Source organism: Sminthopsis crassicaudata, chromosome 2 (assembly GCF_048593235.1).
Source record: "Sminthopsis crassicaudata isolate SCR6 chromosome 2, ASM4859323v1, whole genome shotgun sequence".
In the NCBI taxonomy this organism is placed as follows: domain Eukaryota; kingdom Metazoa; phylum Chordata; class Mammalia; order Dasyuromorphia; family Dasyuridae; genus Sminthopsis; species Sminthopsis crassicaudata.
In genome coordinates, this window is record NC_133618.1 from 171,383,212 (window position 1) to 171,410,881 (window position 27,670).

The following is a 27,670-nucleotide window of genomic DNA, read 5'->3' on the forward strand; positions in this document are numbered from 1 at the left end:
CTGTGTACATTACCCTAGTATGTAGTAGAAGCAAAGTATATTTTAAGATAAAAGGGAAACATTCTTTAGTCCTTCCACATTCACATGCTCTTACTTTATGATATACATTAGGAATTATTGAATTAATCAGCAAGTTGACAGATTAATAGATATGTGATTTCAGTTTTAGCTTCAAAGCTTCTTTAGGATACATTAATTCTTTTGCCCAAAACTTACACTGTGATCAGAAGCTTGAGTGAGAATATAGAAGGAAAGAATCTTGCCAATATTTGGTGAATAATCCCCCATCAAGGTAGATCAAAGTTTCTTAAACTGTGGATTGTGACCCCATATGGAGTCACATAATTGAATGTGGGGGTCATGAAATTGTGATTTATAATCAGTAATTGTTTGATTTGTATGCCTATTTTATATACATATATTGATAAAAACTTCTTGGGTAAAAAGGGGTTGCAAGTGGGGAAAAATGTAAGAAATGTTGGTGTAGATTATAATCCTGTTTTACATTCTCAATTTAATCAGTTCTTTTCCACATTCTCCCTTGGAATCTTCTCCAAAGATCAATATTTAATGTGCTGAAAGTCTTTCTCTAGGTCTTTTTTACATTTTGCAGGCATTTAGAGCCACACTCAGTGTAATCTGTAATCCTTCATTGTTGCTATTACTGGCCCACCTCATTTTCCAATCATCTCAATATTCTCTTTTCTGCCACTTCTTATTCATAAATTATGATTGGAAATATGATTACATGCATAAGAAGACAGCTTAGCCCACTGTGAACCAATTCACTACCTTTTTGTTCATCTGCAATTTTGATTCTTTGTGATATTATAGAATTCACAGGTTTATAACATTGTTTCAACAGCCTTTGGGCTTTAAAGAAGGAGGAGAAGAAGATAGCATAAAGAAGTAGCTTGGTTTCATTAAAATCTGTTTCTCATATGGAGTTCAATTTTATCTGTTCCTGTTATTAAATTCTAAACCCAGTTCATGGTCTATTTGCATTGTCTATCATAAATATATCAGTATAGCAGGTCAATGAAGCAGATATTCAGTTTTCTGTAATTAAAAAGACATTTTTTATTCAAGCTTTTTTTTTTATCTTAAAAACATATGCATGTGTAATTTTTCAAATTAACCGTTGCAAAACCTTGTGTTCCAATTTCCCCCATTTCTCCCCACCCTCTCCCCTAGATGGCAAGTAATATCCATTGTTAAACATGATATGTTTATGTTAACATGATAACATATGTTAAACATGATAAAATATATGTTAAATCCAATGTATGTAAACATTTATAGTTAACATTCTGCCCAAGAAAAATCAGATCAAAAAGGAAAAAAATGAGAAAACAAAATGCCAGCAAACAACAACAAAAAAAGTGAAAATACTATGTTTTGATCCACACTCAGTTCCCACAATTCTCCCTCTGGATGTAGATAGTCTTTATCACAAGACCATTGGACTGGCCTGAATCATCTTATTTAAACAAGCATTTTTACATCAATTTTGTTGTTTATCTATTTGAGTTATTGGTCCATTCATTTGTGAATACTCTTGGATCATGTTTGAAAGGAATTCTAATCTCTTAAATCACATTATACTTCCATTCTAGTCAGTACTTCCCTGTTGCCTAGTAAATCAACATTCATATTCTGACTTCAGTCTGTTTATCCAACCTTAACTCATCCTATTCATTCCAGATAAACTGGACTACTCTCTGTCACTTGATGCATTCAGCATCTTTTCTGGATGATATAGATAAAGTTTTTCCTCTATAACTAATGATTTTAAAGTTGATCATTATAGAAAAATTCAAAAAATCTGTTCCATTTTTGTATTTTTTGTTTTTGTTCTTTCGTGATCATTAGATGATGGAGGTCAGTTAGGTCTCATACCAAATTTTCTATAGACTTATTTTCAATTCCACTGCTTTTCACTACTTAATGAATGGATCTTGCTTGTAATCTTCCATCATCCCCCTGTGGGTTGGTTTTTGTTTTTGAGGGGAAGAGATTATATTTTAAACTTTTGGCAGTCATGTATATGTCTTCAGAGAGAAGATTTTATTTTTACTGGATAAAGTGGTTTCTAGATTGGTGTTTTCTAGATTTCCTTATTGTAGGTAGTGTTTATATGAGTTAAGTTTTAGAGGAAATGATTACAAATCTTTTTCCATTTCTCATTTTTCATGATCAGTGATTCATTTGAATAGGTCAGGTTGAAGCTGTTGCAATTATTCTTGATTTTTTTTTCCTTTTCATCTTTATCCTTTTTTCTAAGTTGATATTGATTTTGACCTTTACTCTTAATTGTCTAATGCCTGACTATACAGAAAGCTAATTATAATTTGAACCCTAGCTCTATATACTAATCATTTTCCTATTAGTCATTCAGCTCAATTTGATGAATACTTTTTGAGTCCAAAGAGTATGAGATGCTATAGGAATTAGTATCAGAGATAAACCAACGTCTTTCTTTTCCTTTTGGAAATAGGTGTGTGCAATACACATACTCCACCTCATTTCTACTGTAACAGTAGCATATATAGTAGTATATATGATATATCTATTTATACACACATATATAGTAGCATAACCCAAATTATGCTCATCTCTTTTTTTCCCATTCCATTGTAAGTCTTTTAAATGATCTTCCTGAATTGTCTCTAAGAATATCCTTCAAAACTGCTTGTTAAACTTTCCAGCATGTTAGTGTGTGTATTAAATCACATTATACCTCCATTCAAGTCAGTCCCTATTGGCCAGTAAATAAAGTTCCAACTTCAGCCTTAGGTCATCTTATTCATTCCAGGTAGACTATTCAACTGTCTGTCATTTGTTATCATCTTAGCTTCTCTCATCTCTTTGCTTTTGCTCATACCATCCTGCATTATTGCCCTTAAAAGTCTTTTTCTTCAAGAGCCATCTCAGATTCTATTTCTTCCAAGTGGCTTTCCCTAACGTAACTTGCCCTACTTCCTCTTCCTTAATGCCATCAAAAGTGATCTCTTCCTTCTCAAACACAGCACCTTGACTGGCTCTCCTAGGAATCTATCATTTTTACCTTGAATAAAACTTGTGTCTTGTAAAATACTTATATTTCTACATAATGGCAAATATTTTATACATTCTATATATCCCCCGTGGCCACCAACTAGTAGACTTAATGAATGCTAATTGATTGATAAATGAATATCTCATCATTCTACCTCTTAGGTTGCAAGGTCCTTGTTGGTAGGGACCTTGCCATTCAACTTTTTATCTGTTTCTACCAACCTCAAAAGACTGTCTTTATTACATTACTGTATTCATTCTATTCCATTCCATGTCTACAATGTAATGGATCTTTAGAACAGCCTAATGTTTCAAGTACTCTTAGAAGGCTGGATCTCTCTTGTGATTAGACAAGATCTTAGAAGTCATTTAGCCCAGAGGGTCTTGAGTTATATGTCCAGACTTCACAGAGAGTTAGAGGCAAAGCGATGATTTGAACCCAGGTTTTCTCACTTCAATACCAGCATTCTTTGTACTGCAGTTCTTGAGCAAGGGGCCATCTTCTCCTTGTCTTTTCCTTTCTCATTGCTAAGCACATGACAGATAATTTTTTTTTTTTTGAGGCTGGGGTTAAGTGACTTGCCCAGGGTCACACAGCCAGGAAGTGTTAAGTATCTGAGACCAGATTTGAAATCCGGTCCTCCTGAATAAAAGGCTGGTGCTCTATCCACTGTGCCACCTAGCTGCCCCATTACTCATTTTTCAAAATTTGATTCAGGCTGATTCTTTGAATGGTACGACTTCTGCCTTGTCAAGGACACGAAAAATGACTTCCAGATCCCTCTTCTTAAAGAGCTGTATTGATTCTATCCATTCTTAACACCAGATGGCAGCATGAAATCTCTTAGAAACATATTCATATGTGGTATCTTTAAAAATACTAGCCCAGCTAATCAGTTCTATCACATTTGACTGTTACTGACAAAATTCATCATTTGAATTTAATTTGTCTAATATCAAATGCTGATTTCAGGTTTGTTTCACAGACATGACATTGCAAACTGACCTAACCAATTTTTTGGCATTTCTCAGAATTTAGTAGTCAAAAATAAAGTTTTAATAGCATCCATTTTGACTTTAAACCTTAAATTTATTTTTGCCTCTTGATATATGTTTTAAAGAAGCCATCCATACTTTATTATCATGTCTGATATGTTTGTGGTGCTTTATTCTTGCAGGGCAAATCCACATACATTTCTACAACCAATGCATAAAACAGCTCTATGAGGTATGTATGGCAGGTGTTCTTGTTTATCCCTGGGAAAACTAAGGCACAGAAGTATCAACATCTCAGAGCTGGAAGAGACTGCAAGTCACCTAATTAATTTGTACCTTTGCCAGAATCTTTTTTATAACATACCTAACGAGTGATCATCCAACCTTTGCCTGCCCTCGAATGAGAGGGAACACATCAAGTTCAACAACATCACATTCTACTTTGGCATAATTCTAATTAGTGGATAATATGCTTCACATATAAATGAAGTCTTTCTTGTTGCCACTGCTACCCATTGTTTCAAGTTCTTTTCTCTATTCTCAGACGAAACAACTGTGTCATGGTATATCCTATGATAGACTCTCTCCCTACTTCCCATTCCTAATCTTTTCATCTCTAATGTACACATCACATTGTCTATAACTAATCTGCATTTACTGTGATCTTGACTCACTTTGCCATCCTGGACTCTCTTCAATTTATCAATGTTCTTTTTAAAATGGGACACACAGAATTTAATATAATATTCCAGATATCTGAGCAGGGAAGACTATATATATTAGTAGAACTATCACTTGCCTCATTTTGTATGCTCTATCCCTCTTAATGCCATCTTAATGAAGATTAAATGACTTGCCTAAAATTGCCAGTTAGACCTAGGGCCAAACCAAATAGCACATCTGGGAAAAAAATTTTTTAATTACTCTCTTCACACCCTTGGGTAATTTTTCTCTCATAGACTATTCATCTCCATTTTGTGATTCTTTCACAGTATTTCATGTGAGAAGATCATCTTATTTTGGCTCACTTTACTTTCATCTTTCCTATGAGATGTTGATACATAGATTTGAGATCCTCATATACTCAACTCAGGCATCTTTCTTGCTTTCCTACCCTTAAAACTGAGTCTGAATGAAAAGATTTCTTCTCATTTTCCCTTCGTTTTTGTCCAAGGAGTCTCTTGTGTTTTGGTTTCCCCACACCCTACTCACACTCTCACTTGTTTTATTTGGCCTCGTGGCTCAGGTTAAAGCAATGATCTGGTTTCAGGTATTTATAAGAGATGCTACTAGGGAAGTTAGTGCAAATAAGATCTTTATTATTATGTAGCACAGCAAGCAGGGTCCCCAAAAACATAGCCATATACTCTATGGCAGTATAGACAGATAAAGATCCTTTCCCAGAAATAAAAGAAACTCTCACAATGGTGGGAAGAGATTTATGGTGGGAGAAGTACATACCCAAAGTTAAAATTAAGCTAGGGAAGTTTTATATCCTAGAAATAGCTTGGTGGAAAAGACATGATTCATGCCATGTAAGGTTCTGGTTAGCTTTCTGGAGGTCTTGGGACCAACCTTGGTTTTAGCTGAGTAATCATCATGAGACTAGTCAGGGATAAAGGGCAAATTCTTTATTATCTCCTTCAGTCTCCCAGTCTGAACCAGTTTCTCAAGTTTAGGAAGGCAGGAGAGTCACCAGGATGGTGGGAGATAGAAAGATGGAATGTGTCTCTCACAGTCCTTGATGGCTCTTATATACTCTATTATAAGTACATCATCATAGGTTCAATCTTGTAGAACTATACTAAGTACATGTAAACTAGAGAATCATTATCTTAATTCCACTAAGTTAACACCTTGTTTCAAGTATATTTCTCCAGAGTTCTGCCCTTTTCAATGCCACATATGAGAAAGGGCATTTCTAATCAGATCCCGATGTGATTGAAGAGTTCTTAGAGCTGCTTATCAATGCCAGGATTCAGAGGATGAGGCAAAGGTTAAGGTGAAACTTCTTTATTAGGACCAGAAATTTTGTCCTCTGAGGCATTCAGGAAAAAAGGATCCATGGGCTATTTCAATTAGCCAGATTATTTATCCAATTAGAAGCTGTGAGCATCAACTACTTGATATAGAGATTAAAATAGGTCAGAATAATGGAAGAGCACAAAATTATCTGTCATTACCCATGTACTTTATGGGCAACTTATCCTAAGTGACTCCATCATAGCTAGAATTTATCTAATGCTGTAAGGTTTACAAAATGGTTTGCTGATATTCTCATTTGAGCGTCACAGTAACTCTTTACAACAAGGATGCCTTGTTGTATTGTGCTTTGCTTTATTGTGCTTCACAATAAAAGTTTGGTTTTTTTTTGTTGTTGTTGTTTTTTTTTTTACAGATTGAAGATTTATATCAATCTGTGTCAAACAAGTCTATCAGTGCCATTTTTCAACAGCATGTGCTCACCTCTTGTCTCTGTCACATTTTGATAATTCTACTATATGTCAAGCATTTGCATTATTATTATACATTATATTGTATTATATATTATAATATATAGGTCATTGTTCTATGATGAATTATATTAGACATTACTATTGTAATTATTTGGGGGCACCTATACAAGATGGCAAATTTAATCGATAAATATTATGTGTATTCTGATTGCTCCATTGACAGGCAGTTTCCTGTGTTTCTCTCTCTTCTTTGATATCCTGATACCCAATAATACTGAAATTAGATGAATTAATAACTTTACAATGACTTCTAAATGTTCAAGTGGAAGGAAAAGTCAGGGATGAAGTAAAATTAATTGTTGTTTTGTTTTAAGAAATTGCCAGTTACTCCAAACTGCAGCAATCACCTTGACCAGTCAGTAGTCATAAATATGGAGGCTCCACTAGCCAAAAGATTAATGACTTATTGACTCCTCAGATGATATTTAACATTTTTAGCAATAAACTATTTTTAATTAAGAATAGTACATTGTGGTTTTTTAACATGATATTATTACATATTTAATAGATTATAATATAATTTAAGCAGAACTTTTATATACACTGGGAAACCAATAAATTCATATGTCTTGTTTATTACAATGAACTATTTATTGCAGTCATCTGGAACCCACACTATCTCTATATGCTGTAGATACACTTATTATCCTCATTTTACAGATGAGAAAAATAGTCTGAGAGAGATTGACTTGACCATCGTTATACATACATTGTGTTGAAGAAGGATTTGAATTCATATTTTCCTGACTCCTAGCCCAACACCTAATCACTGTACAACCTAGTTCCCAATAACAACAAAATAGCTCTAAAGGAACATCTACTTCTCACTTTTGCTTTTGGTGGAATATTAAGATTTTTCATGCTATTGGAACACTTACATAGTCATGCAAAGGTTTTCCTTTCTTTTTAGTTTTGTATGTGCATTGTGAATGCCATGATGATCACATTTACCCTTTTCTTTGTTTTATACTCCTTTTTCAATTACAAGCAATAGAGGATTAAGGAGCAGCTGTTTTGTGTGCCTTGTCATCTGGACAGTTGAATTGATTAAGGGTGTCAGGACCAATCTACCACTGAATAGAATATAGTTGAAAGTGGATCTGTCCAGCAAACCAAATCTAATCTAAATTATTCCAGAAGTAGTTCAGTACCGTATTATAAATTAGATATTTTCATTCTCTCATATAAATCCTCAATATAATTTCTATATCTATGCATACCTCTGTATGCATCTTTTTAAAATGTGTATATATGTATTTATATACACATACACACATATACATATTTTATATCCATATGTGCATATACATATATCTTTATACATATGTTTAGATATGTTTATACATGTGTACACACATGGATACATATATACATGTGGATATAAAATATATGTGTATGAATATCTGTAATATATATAGACCCACACATATATGTGTATGTGTATGTATATATATATACATATATATATATATATATATGTATATATATATATACACACACACATATATCCCTTGACTATTTACATATAGATTGATAGAAATTTATATCTGTCAATCTATATGTATACCTTGACTTTGTCTCAGAGAAGATAAATAAAATCATTTCTCTTTCAGTTTTATTTTGAACATTAAAGTTTGGAAAGATGTGAGATGTTAAAGTGGGGCTGACATCTTCCCTTACATTCTGTTCTAGCATAGAAAATATAGTTTAAGATTTTGTATTTCATTCATACAGTTTTTCCTGAAGTCACGAATATGTACACAAGTTCTAAGTTGACCCCAGAAAACTGATGATTTTATATGCACACATAAGCAGACACAAATATGAATATATATTGATGATTATATGTATAATATAATTTACATAATGCAAATATAGAAAAATATAATGTGTTTATATGTACACACACACGTATCCATTCTTGAGGAAAAGAAGTCCAATAAGCATACTTTGAGAATCTGTGATTTTGAAATGGTGAGAATTTCCTCCACTGAAATAACTTGCAACCCTTCCACAATAATAGATGGTCTTTGTAAATACTTTTTACCAAAAAAAATAAATAAAAACAAAACAAAACTATCACATTGTGGACAACCTGGTAATGAGCCTTTCCGGACTCGACTAGATTATACTTTGTATGTCAGATAAACAATTTATTACCAGGTATATAGTTGATGTCTTTCCAGTAAAACCTATAAGAACTGTATTTCCCCAGTAAGTTGTCCTTGAGAGGATATCCTCCTTTCAGTGGAGGAAAGGGAGAGAAAAAAAAATGGAACACAAGATTTTGCAAGGGTGAATGTTGAAAATTGTCTATGTATATGTTTTGAAAATAAAAAAATAATAAAAGAAAAAATGTTACCCATTTAACAGAGGGGAAAAAAACAAAAACAAATGATAAATGATTTGTCCAGGGTCACACTGGCTTTAAGTAGAAGAAAGTTTATGTGAAGCACAAGATTAATTTATTTTAGTTTAGTTACATTGTGGATAAGTCATCCTGTATTTCATAGCACCACCATTTGACAAAGTGGTACACAGGACTTTTTTTGGGGAAAAATATTATTATTATTAGAAGTTTGTCTGATAAAGTTCTCCAGTATTGATACTAGTGGCAGTTTTAAAGTTGATGGGATACTGCAGGATCATTCTATGATGGTACTAAAGGATCCTGACATTGGGGTAATAGGAAAGCCCTCAAACATTTACTGCTGTATTCTAGGATACTGTGATTGCAACTGACTGACTTGACAAAGTTCTCATTTAAATGTCTTTATGGATCAGATTAATTGTTAAATGTGCAACCAATAGACTAGGAGAAGGAGATTCAGTGAATAATGATAAGAGAACATTTCACATAACAATGAATGAAAATTTAGACTTTCCTGACCAGAAATCTAAGTGACTTCAGTTCACTATGGAATCTCAATAAGCATGACTTGGGAGCATGAGAGTTTCTAAGTCATATCCATATCTAGCAGCTCTCCTACAGAGCAGCCCATTGTAAAAGCAGCAGACCTTGCAAGTGTCATTCTCTGACATTATCTGAAGATGATAGAATCCATGCTATTATTTCAGCATCTACATGGAAGAAAAGATTCTATCTTAGAAATAGAGGGTTTTTTTTTCACCAGAATATTCACTTTTTGACTGTTTGACTGGAATCTTAATTTTTATTAATAAAGTTATAGTTTATAAACAGCCTAAGAATCGTATGATTTTTACTCTCTTTATGCAACTTTTTTACTATGCCACCATCACTGAAGAGGTAGAAGAGGATGCACAGACCTGAGAACTATTTTTTATGTTTCTTTGTTTTGTAGATTATCAAAGCCCAAGAATTAATCACCAGTTAGTGATTAGGTAAATGGTAAGGAGCCTCTGCATATTTTTGGGGTCTTCAGGAAAAAATCAATAAATTGAGTTTAGTAGTACCTATTCATATAGTTTAACTATTACTTAATAATATTGCTATTTAATGGGAGAAAATCAATAGAAGGAAGCACCAAAATTATGAAGAACTAAGAAAGGCTTCTTGAAAAAGGTGGTACTTCATCAGAGATTTGAAGGAAATCAGAGAAGCTAGGAATAGGACATGAGAAAGGAAAGAGTTTAAGATTAGAGGACAGCAAGTGAAAAAGCCTGTATCTTGCCAGAACAGCAAGAAAGACATTATGATTAGATTGCAGAGTACATGAAAGTGGGAGAGAGTGAAAGTTCATAGTATAAAAAGACTAGAAAGGTTAGGAAGTATATGTAAAAGTTTACAAAGAAACACTGGAAGCCTTTGATGAACTGATGCACAATGAATTAAGCAGAGCCAGAAAAACAACATACAAAATGATTCCAACAATATACATGAAAAAATGTCATCAAGAAAACAATTGAAACTGCATCCTTTTTTAAATATAATGATTGAGTTTGTCCCTTAAGAAACAATATATATGAGAATGTGCCTCCTCTCTCTTTATAGAAGTACAATACTATGTATTTGTAACATAATTTATACAGGAATACTTTTTTCCAGATAGTTTGATGAAAAAAAAATTACCACTTAAGAGGAAGAGATGCTTTAAGATTTATTGTTTTTTTTCACATTCATATTCCTTGAAGAAGTTGAGTTCTTTTATCTGTTTGTTTACAAAAAGAGTTCCTAAAATGACAGTATTGAAAACATTTACACTAATTAAAAGGTTTAAGTAAGGTACTTAAGGTAAAATTCTGTTGGTCAGAAATGAAAATTTGCTGTTTCTTAACAGTCTACAAAAATCCATTAAATAATAATTATTTTTGACATTTAATGTTGCTCATCAGCAATTTTTAACTGTTTGCTGAAACAGTAATTTTTTTTTTGATTTTTAAATGTCATCAAAATTTCAAACAACTATGATTATAATAAAACATTGGTTGTGTTGTCATAGCAACTCAATTTGGAAACTGCTCTGAAATCTAAAAATCTAAATGATGCAGTTGTAAATTGTTTTACAGTCCCCACATTTTTTTTTCTTGCAAGATTTTCAGCAATTCCTGAAGAAGTTGGGTTTCTAAAACTATTGCATGCTATGGTTTATTTGTTTATAATAATTGACATTTCTCTGATTACATCTACCAAAACTATGCATTTTGTCCTTGAATGATCCCATTTGTTCTTTTAGGCTATTTAATAATGAAAAAGGAATGTATTAATATGATTTTATAATTAAATAAGAGCTTTTTTATATCCATATTTATCTCAATCGGGTCACAAATAGCTTAGAAGTATAGTACATAAATGCATTTTTAAAAGAGTTAGCTATCTGTACAGAAATTCATATAGGTACTATGAGTAGTACTTGATCCTTTTCTGTAATAAAGATCAAGTGCTGTCAATCAAATGCTCCTGGCTACCTTCTATGCACACTTCCATGTAAAAGAAGTTGTTCTGAGAAAACAGTCAAGTTCTTTCTGACTCTCAGAAAACTCTCTCTCACTTCCTAAACTCTACTCCTTTGTGAGAAATATTGTGTTTCCTTAGCCTAGGGATTTTAAGTGTAACTTTATATATATACTGATTTTGGCTCAGCCCCAAACTACAGGTTCTTTTTAATTCATTTAGATAATGATTATCTGTTTCTTTAACTGGTATATAAAGCATATTGCATAAAATTAATCAGCGTACTGCTGGTTAAACTTATGTCATTGCTAACTTGATCATTTTGGGAATAGGCAAAGAGCTGGTAGGCAAGCAAAAAAGTCTAGCTCAGCTCACCTCCCAGACACACTCAAGAGGAGCTAGCAAAGCATCTACCCTGGAGTTTCAGGGTTGAATTAGGAACTCTAAAGTACATCTGCTGATCTTTCTCTTAAGTGGTTCGGACTTGAATTCAACAGACTGCGAGGTGCACAGTTAAGACACATTAGGATGACGGAAGTCTCAAGTTCACTCAATGTCTCTGTCCTTGTAATACTAGCTAGGGTAAAGGGGATTTCCCTTCATGTGAGATTGCCTCATCTATTTAGTTCTACCAATGTAATCTAAGAATAATATCATAACTTTAGAAGATTTCATTGTTTTTCTTCATTTTCCAAAAGTTCCAAAAGTTTTTTCTTTCCAAAATCAGTTGGTATCCCATTGGCTGAAAATAGAACATGGCATAGTTATCGCCTACCTTATGATTCACAGATACTTCCCTACATGTAACAGCTATGTCCAGCATACTGCCCTTGGAAAGAACTTTGCTTGTTTATCTAAACTGATTGCAAATTTTGCTATTCGTTATTGGAATTGTTAAATTTGGATTCCATATTTCATACGGTGACAATCTTTCTTAATGGCAATCTATAGATTCTTTACTGTTTTACTGTCAGTATTCAGAACTTCTAAAACATTTCTTGTGTTACTTGCCACACCATTTTATTTCTTATGTGGGTTTATTTAATTCTAAACCTAAGTAAAACAAACATTTCCATAACATAGTAGAATAGGGGGGAAAAAGGATAATTGCACATGAAACTGCAAATCTGTTATGTACAACATGCTATTACTTTTAAATATATATATTAAAGTATCATGACTTTTTTTTTCTTTTTTTCTCCCCCACCCTAGAGATGGCTACCATTAGACATATCTTTCTCTATATATATATGTGCATGTGTGTGTATGTTTATAAAGTAATTCTATACATATTTCTATTTATCAGTTCTTTTTCTGGATACAAATAGCATCCTCATAGGTCCTTTGTAGTTAATTTGGATATTTATAATAGTCAGAATGACTTAGTCACTCAAAGCTGCTCTTAAAACAATACTGCTGTTACTGTTTACAGTGTTCTCTTAGATCTGCTTATTTTACTCTTCATTATTTTGTGCAATTCAATCTGTGTTTTCTAAGATCATGAAGTTCATCATTTCTTATAGCACAGTAGTATTCTATCATGATCAATTACCACAACTTGTTTAGCCATTTCTCAGTTCTTTGCCACAACAAAGGGAGCTGCTATAAATATTTTAGAACATATAGGCTCTCTCCTGTCTTTTCCCTGATAATCTTAGGAAACAGACCCAGTATTGCTGAGCCAAAGGATAAAGGCAATTTAATAAGTCTTTGGGCATAATTCTAAATTACTCTCTACAACAATGGGATCAGTTCACAAGAAAGGGCAATAATAATAAAAAAAATGATCCAAACTGATTTATATAATGATTTTATTGGATTAGGAAAAAAAAACAAATTTTATTTGAAAGAACAAAAGACTATTTTATGGAGAATTTATATAACTTTGAAATCAGTTGTGTTATAGGGGTGTCCCTGACAAAGGGATGCTCAGTATGGTGTGCCCACATCAAAGAAGGTACTGTGCTCCATGGGTGAAGCAAAATTGCATAGGTCGGAAGAAATATGAAACATAGATTTAGAGACATCTCCATTCCAAATGTTCATATGGACTATTTGTGTTCAACCTGTGCTAGATCCTTCAGAGCGAACATTGATCTGATCAGCCATAATAGGCATACTGTGCACCGGCTCCAATAGAGTCACATCCCTATGGACCTGTTCAAGAATAAAGGACAACAAAATAACCACTATGTGTCAGTGTATACTATATACTGTACACTGTATAATCCTGGCCCTCAAGGAGTTAAAAATCTAGTTGGTGACAATAATACATAAAAAGAAGTTAAAAGAATACAGCAGAGGTAGGATACTTGGTGATACAGTGCTGCAGCAGGTTGGGAAAGATGAAATGGCTGCCTTAGGCTCCCTTCTTTAATAAAGTATTTGGTGACAGCCCAAAGAGAGGCTCTAAGGAGAAGTTGTTTCACAGTTAGTGTGATCTTTTAAGAAGATGAGTTTCAGAAATCTAGGAAAGCAGCTAGGAATAAAAACAAATTATTCAATGTCTCTGAATTTCAATTCCTTCAATAATAAAGGGACCGTTTTTTAACAAGTTGTTGTGAAAAAAGTACCTCATATAAGCATACCATACAAATGTGAGTATTTTTAGTAATTTATATAACAAATGAATCAATTTTATAGCAAAATAATGAAAATCTTCAGGGACAAAGTCAAGGAAAATGGCTGGAAAAAACTTTAAATATACTATGTAAATAGATATGTATATATATATATATGTTTTAGTTATGTTTACATATAGATTTGATTTATCCATATCTATATATCTATAAATATGCAAGCCTATAAAAATTAATGAAAATGGTAGTGATTTGTTACTCTTACTATTTCCAAATTTGTTTGTACCAGCTTACATGCAGCTGCTAAGCAGGATAAGTGGACTTTGGTTCAATCCTTTGGCTCACATATATGTGTGCCTGCGCATCTATATAATTTTATAGACATATATTAATCAGCCAAACCTGAGTTTTCTCCTTATCTCAAGAAAGATGTTTTGCTATGATTTCAGCCTTGAATTTTCTGCCCTGACTCACCAGCATGACTTGGAACAGCTCAAACTCTGTCCACCCACAACCATTTGACAGATATGAATAATTATGTCTCTTTCTCTGTTTTATATTTTGACAAGACATTCTAATACTTGAGCAAGAAACAGAACATTGCTCCTTAGCAGGGAGCATGGAGAGATTGAATAAATCAAGTTCCCAGCTTCAGATCAAGTCAGTGAACTGTGATTCCCTAGTCTCTAGTCCTTTTTGTGAGTCACTACTAATGTGTATCATCAGGGCACTCAGCAGGATGCAATGGTGCATGGTCTTAGAGAGAGATGGCTATCATTTGAATATTCCACCTCCCAGCAATGGGACCCTAATCAAGAGATTTAATCATTCTATGCCTTAATTTCCTCTTTTGCTAAAGAGAGGATTATGCTGGCCTACTTTACAGGATTACAGTGTTGTGACACATTGTAAAGTGTTGAGCAAAAGGTCCCCCTCTCCCCCCCTCCCGTTTTTTATAATTTTCAAATATAAAAAATTCATTTATAATAAAATTAATAATAACAACATCAAATATCTCATTTTCTTATTTTTAAAAACCAATCCTGGGAAGTAATTGCTATTGCTAAATCACTTTGACGTGTCTTTGTGATTTTGGGGGAGTTTCTTGGGAAAGATACAAAGATACTGGGGACAGCTAGATGGCACAATGGATAGAGTAGTGGCTCTGGTGTCATAAGGACCCAAGTTCAAATTAAGCTATCTAGATGTGTGACCCTGGGCTTAATTCCTATTATGTCTCTCTCTTTCCCCAAAAAAGAAGCCATGATTTTTTACCTGTCAGATCTAAGGAAAAGGGAAGAAATTATGACCAAAGAGAACGTTATGAAATACAAAATGGGCAGTTTTGATTACATAAAATTAAAAAGGTTTTACATAAGCAAAAATACCAAAAAAAGATAAAAATTTGGAGACTAACCTCCAAAAGGACGTCAGGGTCCTAATAGATACTAGCTATTATGTTGCTTAGCAAATAGACTAACTCCCCAAAAAAAGAGTCAATGGAGAAGGGGGATTAAAGGAATTTAGTATTGGGAAAGAAATTGGGATGGAATCACAGTAGAGTAGGTCTTTGAGAGCAGAAATATAACCTCGAGGAGTTGAAATCATAAAGTGACTTTCTAATTAGATGCAGTAATGGAGGTTAGGATAATTTTGCCCATGCAAAGAATTCAGCTAACAATTCTACCAGAGGTCTCCACTGGAGGTGGAGCTATAATAAAGATATACTTAAATAAAATGCCTAATCAAAATAAAAAAGGCCTACTTATAATCCTTTCTGGGCTCCTGCCTGTTTGCCTTAGGGACTAGCTAGGCTTCCAGCTTGTATACCATAATTCCAGCTATCTAGATAAATGTCCACTTAGCTATCCAAAACCTCAGCACACACACTTACATATGTAGCAATAGTTTTGCATCAGAGCTATGATTTTAGAATTTTAGAATTCCCAGGAAAGAAACTTTTGCCCAATGAATATTGATATCTGCTCTGAAATTTAGTATCTTACAGAGTTTTAGAAACATAAGAGATTGAGAGATTTGCCCTACAATAAGCATCTGGTTTGTCTCAGAAATAAGACTTGATCCCAGATTGCCCAGTGTTCCTTCCTGTTTGCTTCTTTCAGATTGTATTTAGTAATTCAGGCTTTCTCTGTTCAAGGCTATCTAGCTACCTAGGACCTCATCATGTTTATTTCCCATTTTCAGATCCAAATATATAACCTTTAACTATAAGATATGAGCACTTTTATTAAGATCATAGGATAGCCCCACTAATGACAATGAATACATCTCTGATGGAAATCACACATACACTGGGTTGTGTCTCCTTACTTCCCTTTTTTCTCTCTCTTTTTTATTGTTTTTATTAATATTACTTAGCCTAAATGTAGTTTTTTTTTAATTGCTATCCTGTAATGTGAGAATCTTGCTAGACCTTCTTTTAAGATGGATTCTCTTAGTATCGTCACCTGGATCAGGTTCAGGTGAAGCTCTTGCCCTGGTGTCTCTAGGCTGCACTGACGGACATTTGTTTCAAACCCACAGTGGTCTCCCGCTTGATTCACTTTCTTGAATGAGTAATTTAGCAAATAATTGATTGATGGTGAGATAGAAAAGAGTCCTATGCTACCACAAAGATGTCCAATTTTGTTGTCTTTTGCCCACTTTCTGCCCTGTCTTTGTCCAGTTCCTAAATCCTCTCTCATGTTTCTGCTAGGACAAACTGGTATGCTTAGCAGTCTCCAGAGGAACCAGATCATAACCAAAAAAAATTTCAATCAATAATATACTTCAAATATATTTTTAGTTGTCCAGTCCTTCAAACCAGCTTCATATTCAGAAACAGAGACATTCTGACTATTATTTTTGGCTAAATTAATCAGCTATCATGGACTGGATTTAGCTACATTGCACATTGTCAATGTAAATAGGCCACAACTAATTAATTTGACAGAGAGTCACTGTGTAAATGATTCAGGAACAATTATTTTATAAGTGTATTTATTAAATCAAAACAATTTCACATACAAAACTTCATAGCATCTCCTGATTAATCAAATTTTCAGCTTATTAAACTTTTTAATGCAGGTAGTAGGTGAGAAAGTGGCTTTCAACCCTTTTAATGAAATATTTAATGACATATAAATAATATGAATTCTCTTTCTTGCCTTAGAAAGTAGAGAATATTAGCATAAATTAATTTCTTCACGGATGAGTAAAGGATGTTCTAGTGCTTCTGCAAGCTTCATTCTTTATTCTTGCAGTCAATATTTGGCACATTTGGGGAATAAGAGATTGATTGGGCCTAGCCAAGGGTTACTGCCTGACAAATCTTTGATGGCAACTTATTTTGTTTTATTTTTATGCTTTTTCTTGAGATTACTCTTTTCTCCCAAAAGAAAAAGGCAGCAAAAATTCCTGTTAATTTAAATTTATATTTGAAGTTCCATTTAATTGATATTTTATAATGTTTTTGTTTTCAATAGTACCTTAGACAGTCTGAGGAGCAAGAATTGTGGTATTCTTTCCCACTTCTCACAACAACCAAAGGCCTCTTGTTCAATTTCTTTTACCAAGAGTCAGTCATGAAAATAGCTTTTTAAGAAAGATTAACTGGCACATCTGGGGTCATGTGAATTTCTCCAATTCACTCTTCCGTCATTCACGACCTTTCCTGATTAGAAGCTCCAAGTATACCATTTCTCAAAAAAATCTAGTTTTTTTGTTGTTGTTGTTTTGTTTTTCCCCCATTACACCTAGGCCCTTTCAGTGACATGCATTAATAAAAAGAAATTAAAATATAACTGAAATTTATCCAAGCTGTTCATAAGCATAGACTTAACATGAAAGTCTGAGGCTATAGTTTGTATCATAGTGAATATGACTCCTTAAAAAAAATTAAAAATAGCCCCAAAGGATAGATCCTTAAAGCATTCTTAAAAATCACATAAGGTACAATCACTTTAAAGACAATAAATGCAAGGTCTTATTAGGGCAAAACTGTTAATTACACACTTCATTATTGTCAGGTTTAATACAGTATTTGAAAGCAGAAACGGTTTTTCATCTCTCCTTGGGAACAAGGGAAGACAGCTGTTCGTACAGACAGATCCATTATAGCTTATCACCAGAGGACAGAACACTGAAGGAACACGATGAAATATGGCTGCTGTCACTGCAGTCCAGAGCAAACACTGAAATTGTCCAGAAAGCAATGGAAAGAAAATGAAAGCCACTAGTTCAAAGTAGTGCACTCTAATTCAAATAGATTGACTTTCATTGATTTTTAACGCACAGCAGTTCTGTGGCATAAAATTCACTGATACTCTTTTTATTGATCTATATAAAGCTTCACATTCTTTTACATTGATAAATCTGCTTTAATAAACAGCCTGTATTGAAGGTGACAAATAAGTCTTCCCTTTTCAAGCTAGTTAAGCTTGAATACAACATTTTTAAAATTTTCATTATTTACAACAGAAAGCATTGTCCCACCTTTGTTCTTACAGATTCAAAATACCATCACCATTTTGTTAGTTTCAAAAAAATCATTTGCCTTCTGACAGTCCATTAACTCAAAGAAAAATACCTATAATACAAAGTCAATGGAAAAATCAGGACTGCTTTTCATTTAATAATACTAATATTAAAACATTTCTTATATCCAATATAACATCATTGTAATTATAAACAGGAAATGGTAATTACCATTTGGGAAAAGGAAATACTTACTTGCATAATTAATACATTTAAATTGAAATTCAGAGCATTAAAAGGTGTTAGTAATGAGATTAAAGAATATAGACATTTTTTCATAGCACAGTTTGAATGAAGTAGGATAAAACTTCTGGGTTTCTATTCAAAATACCTGGCTTCAAGTCCTATCTTTGCCATTTATAATCTCTGTGACCTTGTTTTCCTTCATTGTGTTTTCCTTTGGGCTTCAAGGCGGCTTCTTTTACAAAATAAAGAGGTTGTCCTATATGATCTCTAAAGCAGGAATTTTCTTTTTTGTTATTATAACCTTTTATTGACAGAACATAAGCATGGGTAATTTTTTTTACATTATCCCTTGGACTCAACTTATGTTCTGACTTTTCCCTTCCCTCCCTCCACTCCCTCCCCTAGATGGCAGGCAGTCTTATATATATTAAATATGTTATAGTATATCCTAGATATGTGTGCAGAACTGTATACTTCTCTTGTTGAACAAGAAGAATTGGATTCAGAAGGTAAAAATAACCTGGGAAGAAAAACAAAAATGCAAGTAGTCCACATTCATTTCCCAATGTTCCTTCTCTGGGTGTAGCTGATTCTGTCCATCATTGATCAATTGGAATTGGATTAGATCTTTTCTTTGTCAAAGATTTCCACTTCCATCAGAATACATCCTCATACAGTATTGTTGAAGTGTATAATGATCTCCTAGTTCTGCTCTTTTCACCAGCATCAGTTCATGTAAGTCTCTCCAAGCCTCTCTGTATTCATGCTGCTGGTCACTTCTTACAGAACAATAACCATTCTCTAACTGATGGTCATCCACTCAGTTTCCAGTTTCTGGCCACTACAAAAAGGGCTGCCACAAACATTTTGGCATCATTTAGTATCTCTTTGGGATATAAGCCCAGTAGTAACACTGCTGGATCAAAGGGTATTAAGGCAGGAATTTTCAAACAATTTTGTGCCATGGACTACTTTGACTATTATTCTGCCTAATTCTGCTTCTCATAATAATGTTGTTGAATGCATAAAATAAAATTCACAATATTACAAGGAAAATCACTTATATTGAAACATAGCTTCAATTTATATTTTCAAAAAAGGAGTTAAGAATGTGTGCTTTAAAGCCTTGGTAGCTCAAACTATTGATCTGTGGTTCCATCATTTACACCTATGACATTTCTTTCATATGACTTTGCTTGCCTCTCTCAACATGGGTTTTCTTAATAAACCACTCTGAGGCATTTATGGTAGGGGGAGAAAAGCCAAGTCAGCAACATTGACTTTGATAAAGTCTTAATTCTGCTCCATGGGAGTCCAATTTCATTAGAAATGTGACAGCATTGACCAATGCCTAGCAGCCAAATGTAACATTTTACTTTGCCCATGAAAATCTTTCAATACTTAATGATACTTAACCTAACTTCATTTCTGCTCTAGAAATAAATGATCAATTTAACTCTTGAAAGGGAAATTTTGCTTAATTTCCTTGAAATGGGAATTATGTTTCCAAATAATAAAGAAAAGAATAAAACTGTTTGTTTTATATTCTAGACTTCATAAATGTATCCTTAATCTGATCTGCTTTCTGTGTTTGCCAACAGATTGACTACATAAATATCTCTCCCTTCTAAATTTTTAACTTCCTCCTATCTACTATTTATTTCCCTGCTGCCCACAAGTACATTCATATCTCCTCCATGCTTAAAACAAAAAACAAAACTTCACTTAATCCTAGGATTCCTTATTGATACCATTCTGTATTCAAAAGTATACTGATAACTATTTAATAACTATTTAAATTAATTACTTTAACAATTAAATAACTAGTAACTGGGGGAGAGGGGACAAGAATTTAAAAAAGCATATAGAGAACACATTTTTAGATTTAACATGCACTATTAACATTTTCTCAATTAATTTTCTTAAGTCTAAACAATAGCACAAATCCTGATTGAGGTGTTTGCCAGTTTCCAAGATATAGTCATATGAAAATTTAAAAATGTGTGTAAGGTTAAATTGAATCAGCCCTTCTTTTTTCTTTCCTCCCTGTCTCAGCTCAACTTTTTGAAGACTCTATCTGCATTTGATGCTTCTCCTTTGGCTCTTAAAATTTTCTAAACTCTCTGAAATGTAGCTAATAATGTCACAATTCAGGGGAGGCTGTTCTTTCCAAAGTTACCATGGTCTAGAAGCTAATTTAAAAGGCCTCAATTTTTATCTTGATCACTGAAGCATTTCAATGGATCAGAAAGTATTTTTTAACCACTTGCTGTGTGCCAAGGGCATTGGGGATTCAAAGAAAAAGTGAAAACAGTCACTTGAGGAATGACTTGAGGAGTTTACATTTTAATGGGAAAGAAAAACATTTATGTAAGTAAGTATATATAGTGACAATATTACAGGCATTGGAGACATCCAGGAGATGGACTGCCATGTGTAAGGAAGAGAAAATTTGCTATCTCATGGAGTTTGTTGGGGAAGTAATTTGTAAGATAACTAGAAAGCTATGTTTTGACACTTTTTGATTGCTTATTCCTTTGGAATACTTTGTCCTCTCTTTTAATGATATAGCTCTCTCTTGGCTTTTCTATTTTTCTTATGATGGAACCAGAGATCAACAGTTAGAGCCTTAAAGCACACATTTTTAACTCCTTTTTTGAAAAAAATAAATTGAAGTTATATTTCAATGTAAGCACTTCTCCTTATGATATTGTGAATTTTATTTTATGCATTCAAAAACATATTATGAGAAGCAGAACCTAGTACTCAATTTCCTTCATTGTATCTTCCTCCATATCATAATCATTAATTATGGTGGCACCTCCAAAGCTCTGTTCTAGACCCATTCCTCTTTCTTCCTTATACCCTCTCAACATCTTACCAATTCTCATGGATTCATCCTCTAGGCAAAGATTCCTGGATCTTGATATCAAATCTTTGCTGAACTCCAGTCCTCCATCATGAATTGCCTGTTGGATATTTCAAATTGGATGCCTTATGTAGGCATCTGAAATACATGTCCAAAGCAGAATTCATTATTCCCCCCCCCCCCAGACTTATCTCACTTCTTAATTTCTCTATTTTTGTCAAGGACATCACCGTCCTTCTAGTCCTGTAGGCTTAAAGCCTTAGAGTCATTTTCAAATCTGCTCTTATACCCCATATTTCTAATCAATCTCCAAATCTTGTCATTTTAATTTCCACAACATCTCTTATGTGTCATACCTTTACTACCTCTTACCTAGACAATTGAAATGACCTTAATTTCTCTATCTCAAGTTTTATCCATTCACACTTGTCAAAGTGGATCCATGTGGATCTGATTAATCTCCCCATTCTCCCATTCAACAAACTCCAGTGCTTCTGTATTGTCTCTGTGATCAGTAACAGATTTTTCTGTGTAATATTTAAAATATTTTTCTTCCTTTTGCATTTTCCTATACACTTTTTCCTGCCATCCACGAGCCTAGCCATATTCAGTTTTTGTTCCTCACAGATATGTATGCCATCCCCCTGACTCCCTCTTTTATGCTTAGCTTCAAAGCTTAGAATCCTTAGCTCTAGTGTCTCTTTCTAAGATGTCTTTCCCAGCACTCGAAGCTACTAGTTCCTTACCCACTTAGATTCTCTTCCATATACTCTAAAACTGTCAGGATCTGTTTTCTTTTTCTTTATATTCCCAGTTCCAAACAGAAGACCTGGAATGTAATCATCATTTAATATCTGATTGCTAATTGACTGCTTTTTAAAATTGATCACAATGAGAATTTTCAACAGTACATGGAGCAATGCAGTTATTGAATTTTTTCCAGAAATATTGAGTAATATTTCCAGATAAATTATTAAATTCAGGCACTCAGTTTGTGTTGAAACTGACTTTTAGCCCTTATGCTGGAATTGTTTTAAATAATCATCATCATCTATATTTGTGATCTCATACAAATCTTTTTTCCCTTTGTTTTTATCATCTATTTCTTTACAGATGCTCTAAATTCCTTAATTATTCTATCATTCCAGCTTAATGGGCGGATTTCATGGAGAGGTCCTTATATAGGTGTTCTCACACTACATACGGCCTGTGGGCCATATGTGGCCTGCTGAGGATGTTTATGCGGCTATGGTTATGTATGGCAAATGGGCTGAAGGGCGGAGACAGAGTGTGAGCTTTTGTTTTTACCATAGTCAGGCCCTCCAACAGTCTGAGGGACAGTGAACTGGCCCCCTATTTAAAAAGTTTGAGGACCACTGTTAGATTTTTTTACACACCAAATTATATGTTATAGTAAAATTATTGCTTTTCATTCCATTGATTGAGAGCTTTTACAGCTCAATTAGTGAGAGAAAAGGTATTTTACTAGTACAAAATGCTGTTGTCTTATGAACATTTTTGTAACACAAGCACTGGTTAACTTGTATGTATTTCCAATAAGTTTTCATAAGAATTAAAGAGTGAATTTTCAAAGTATCCTAATTAACTTTTAAAGTTAGGATTTTTCTTAGTGAAGAGCAGAAAAGAACAAATAGAGGAAACAGATATTTATATAAACAACAAATCTTTTTTTTTTTTTTTTTATCTTTTTTTTTCCTCCAATATTGTAAAGGAGGTATGAGAGGTAGGGGAACGAACTTTTGCTAATTAAAAAAGTAAAACTAAAGTAGTATTCTAGGTCAACCTATCCTTTCTCTGAACATTCTGAAATTTGCTCTTCTAAAATCTGGGGTGAAGATTGGACTATTGACAAATTTTTTATGACAATTTTTAAGGCAGAATGAGATCACTTCCTCCTCCTCTCCAAATATTTCATCATTTGCATCTAGAAACTAGCTATTCCTTGATAATGAGAATCAGATGCAGAATAATAGTACTTTCTATATTTCCCTTGGTCTTTGTCACTGAGTTGTTTACAGATAATCCTATTTTCCTAAATTATTCTGTCATTCCAATTTAATAGGCAGAGTTCATCCAGCGGTCCTTATACAGTGTATTAATGTGCCTGGTAGATTTGCTTTTTAAGCATGTAAGAAATAAATCAGATATAGAAAAAGCATACTTTTAGCACTAGGTTGGAACACAGCTGTGCCCTCATCTTTCTCCTCCCATCATTCTGATCAATGTGATATATTGTGTCTAACCTATTTTGGATACTTGAAATATCTGAAATATAAAAAAAAACTTTACAAAAAAATATTTGACTGTATTCACTCCAATGAGAGGGTTCTTATTTTGATACTATACTGTCAGTTCCTCAAAGTCAGGTACCTTGCCTTATCTAAACTTTGGTCTAAGATGGTGTTCTGCAACTAGTAGGTAAAGAATACATATAAGTATCTACACATGTGTGCACACATACATGTGTGTATGTGTGTATATATACACACATACACACATATGTGTATATATAAACATAATACAATAAATATAAAATTTGTGTGTACCTATGTTCATGTTAAGTGCCTGTACAATATGTGGAAATATGTGAAATTGTTATATTATCCTATACAATACAATAAATTATTATATTATATATATATTTATTATATGCATTGTATTTATTATATATATTTATATTATATATATACTATATTATATAATATATATTATTATATTATTTTAGTTTATATATGCTCTTTCTAACTAGCTCTTTATTCTTAATGATTTGGAAGATGAGGTTCTTAAGGCGCCTTCTCCTTGTCCTGTTGTTTAAATAGCTGCTCTGAAGTACTCCTTTCCTTTATCTGCTATATTGACTAGAAGCCAATCATCAAAGTAATATGTTGAAAAAAAGCTAGTTTACAAGCATTTTAAAATTGTTTTATGAGTTTCTGGATTTTTAAAAAGGCACTATGCAGGTTCCTACTCCTGTAGGAACTTTAAGTGAAGCTTATCCCAGGAAGTTTCTCCTTTTTCTCCTATTTACATTCCTTAGGACTATATCTACCCATCACAGATGTTCATATGGTTAAGAATCTTGTGAATTAACACTTTTCCTTCCCTCCCTAAATTGGCTATCTCATAAAAGAAAAGGGGAAAAGCTGGTTGGTTTATCTGATAGCTGTTATTAATTACTCTTCTAGATATGTTATGCACAGAATAAATTTTGTTTGTACATAAAATAGATATTTTGGGTAAATAAACCTTTATCAGAAATTTTATAAGAAGGTTGCAGAGTAACCTTGAAAAATGCAACCTAATTGCCAATACTGTTACACCTTCATGTGGAATTTAGGAATGATGGGAGCTTGGTATGTTATAGGTAGGCTTCTGAACCTGGAATTTGGAACACCTGAGTTCAAATATTGCTTCATTATATACTTCCTATTTATATGACTTGACAGATCACTTAATCTCCAAATTTCCTCATCTTAAAAAAGAGATATAATAATAGCATCTATTTCATAGCATGATTATGAAGATCAAGATAAGAATATATATATATATATATATATATATATATATATATATAAAGTGCTGTATTGATATTAGCATACTCTTATTATTAATAATGAATAATAATGATGAATGTCTGTAAAATTCCTAAGTACCTATTGTTAAACTCCAAAATATCTTTTGAATCATCAAGGAAAATTGTTGTGATTTTTCATCTAGTTTAAGCTAAATATATTTCTTTAGGTTGTAATTCTTTATATAATGCATCTAAGTTCATTAACCAGGCACAGCCCTCAAAACCAGAGGGTCACTTCCATAATATAGTGAAGCATTGCTGTAGGACATTTTTTTTTTTTTTTTTTTGTGAAATGAGTGACGTAGGAACAATTACGATCAACATACCCCTGAAGGCAAATCAAAGATAAAATCCTATGAGTCTTTGAAGCAACCTAAAGTGTAGGGGACAAATGTGAGAAAGTTTCCTGGGGGAGGAGGATTTTAAGCTATCTCCTGAAGGGAGTAATGAACATAAATTAATAGGGATTAGAGGTGTGTATTTTAATTATTCATTAGCACATCAAATTGCTAGATTCCTTGATTGCCATAGCTAATATTAAAATATTCTCAGTCTTTAAAGGAACTTGTAATTGTGTTTATTGTAAAAACAAAAGTGATTGCTATAGACAAAGATGAATTTATCAATTTCCTTTATCAAACTCCCTTGTGAAATATGAGCTGCAGAATATAATCTTTGCATAGGATACTTTAGTAGAAAAATATGAGAGAGAAAGCAAAATTGTCTTTATGAGGGTCAAAATTATTCCTGACTTGTCTTCTTGTCCAGGTCAGTGTGGATACTTGCCAAGTCTACACCTTCAGCCTCAGAACCATTCCTACCCTAATATATTTTCTGCTGCATATAGGTATAGGAAAGCTATGGTTAGACCAGACACAGCCTTGAATTGTCAAAGTGTTCATACTATTCCTTATGTTCCCCACCCATATTATTATTATTGTGTTCCTTTATCCTGCCCTTGGGACTCTTTATTTACTTTCTGCTTTGAAGCTCTGCCTACTTTTCTTGGTTTGAACCAATACTTTTTTCTGATATAAAATAATCCCAAGCACTCCAATGTGGAATCTTATTGTTGGTTTCTTACCCTGTAATTCTGCCTCACTCATACAATTCCAGAATCTTTTCCATGTGTAATCATTTCCTATACTTGGCTCTTTCTTTTAATTTTTTATGTTACCTTTTATTTCACAGTCCTTTCTTCCCTTAACATTTCCAGCAGTTAGAAAAGTACTTGACATATAGTAGAGCTTTTCCTTTTACTCTTTCACCTGCCCCTTGTTCAGAGGAAACATTTTTTCTAATGTGTGGTTGGAATTTAGCCCAATATGAAAAGTGCTGTTCTCTTGTCCCTATCAGTTAAGTGTGGAAACAACTAATTAAAACAACAACAAACAAATCACAATCACCAACTTGACAATGTTTTTAAGTTTCACTATGTGGATATCACATTATTTTAAACCATTGATAGTTCCTCAGATATTTTTTCTCCTCCAGCCATGAAAATCTGTAACTTAATCTCAGTTGCATTTCTCCTTTGTCCTTTTGTTCTTTCATCCTCCCCCATAGTAGTATGCTGCAAACCTTGTTATTGTCAAATTGCTGCTGACTGCCTTTGTAAATGGTTTTTGCTGTTTCTCTTTTTGTATTAGTTATTTCTTGTCATGTCTGGTCTAGCTTTCTGGAGACCCTCTAGAAGGCCCTTGGTCCCACAACAAGGAGGGACAAGAATAGAATCCAAAGTATTTATTGTCTCCTCCACAACCAGTGTCTGTCGTAGTCTGACCCAGTCTCAGTCTGACCCAATGTCCTCTAGCAATCTGACAGTCTGACAGTCAATCAGTCTCAGTCTGAGTCTGACATTGTCCCCAGTTCTCTCAGCCCTTAAATACTCTATTACAATTACATTATTACAATATAGTGAGTATAAGCCAATCTAGAGTGGTTATATATTATATCAAACTAGAGGGATTGTATCATATCATACTAGATACATGTGAACTAGATAACCATTATCTCATCAGTTTCACTGAGTTAACACCTTGTTTCAAGTATACTTATCCAGTGCTCAGGCCCTCTACAATTTCTATGATTTATGCTCATCAAATAATGTTTTCAGTTGAAGATCCGTTACTTGTTTCCAGTCATAATCTATCTTCTTCCTATTCTACCTAATAATGTTTACTACTATTCAAACATGAAAGTCTGGCCATGACTGTTATTTCTTTAATATGATAATACAATTAATCATAGAACTAATCAGACTGGGAAATCTTCATGTTGTTAGCCCGTTTCAGTTTCCAAAAGATCTGCACTATCTAGGGTTCTAGTTCGGAGATATTTTCTTGCAAAAAGCTAAAAAGGCATATATATATATATATATATATATATATATATATATATATGTGTGTGTGTATATATATATATATATATATATATATATATATATATTAGGTAATATTTACC

General features: G+C 33.3%; 1 protein-coding gene across 10 annotated transcripts in view; it reads left to right on the forward strand.

The window, feature by feature from the left end:
* PAK5 (p21 (RAC1) activated kinase 5) overlaps nt 1–27,670 on the forward strand; it is a 436,232-nt gene that overhangs the window by 366,042 nt on the left and 42,520 nt on the right. The gene's annotated exons all lie outside the window — the stretch shown is intronic.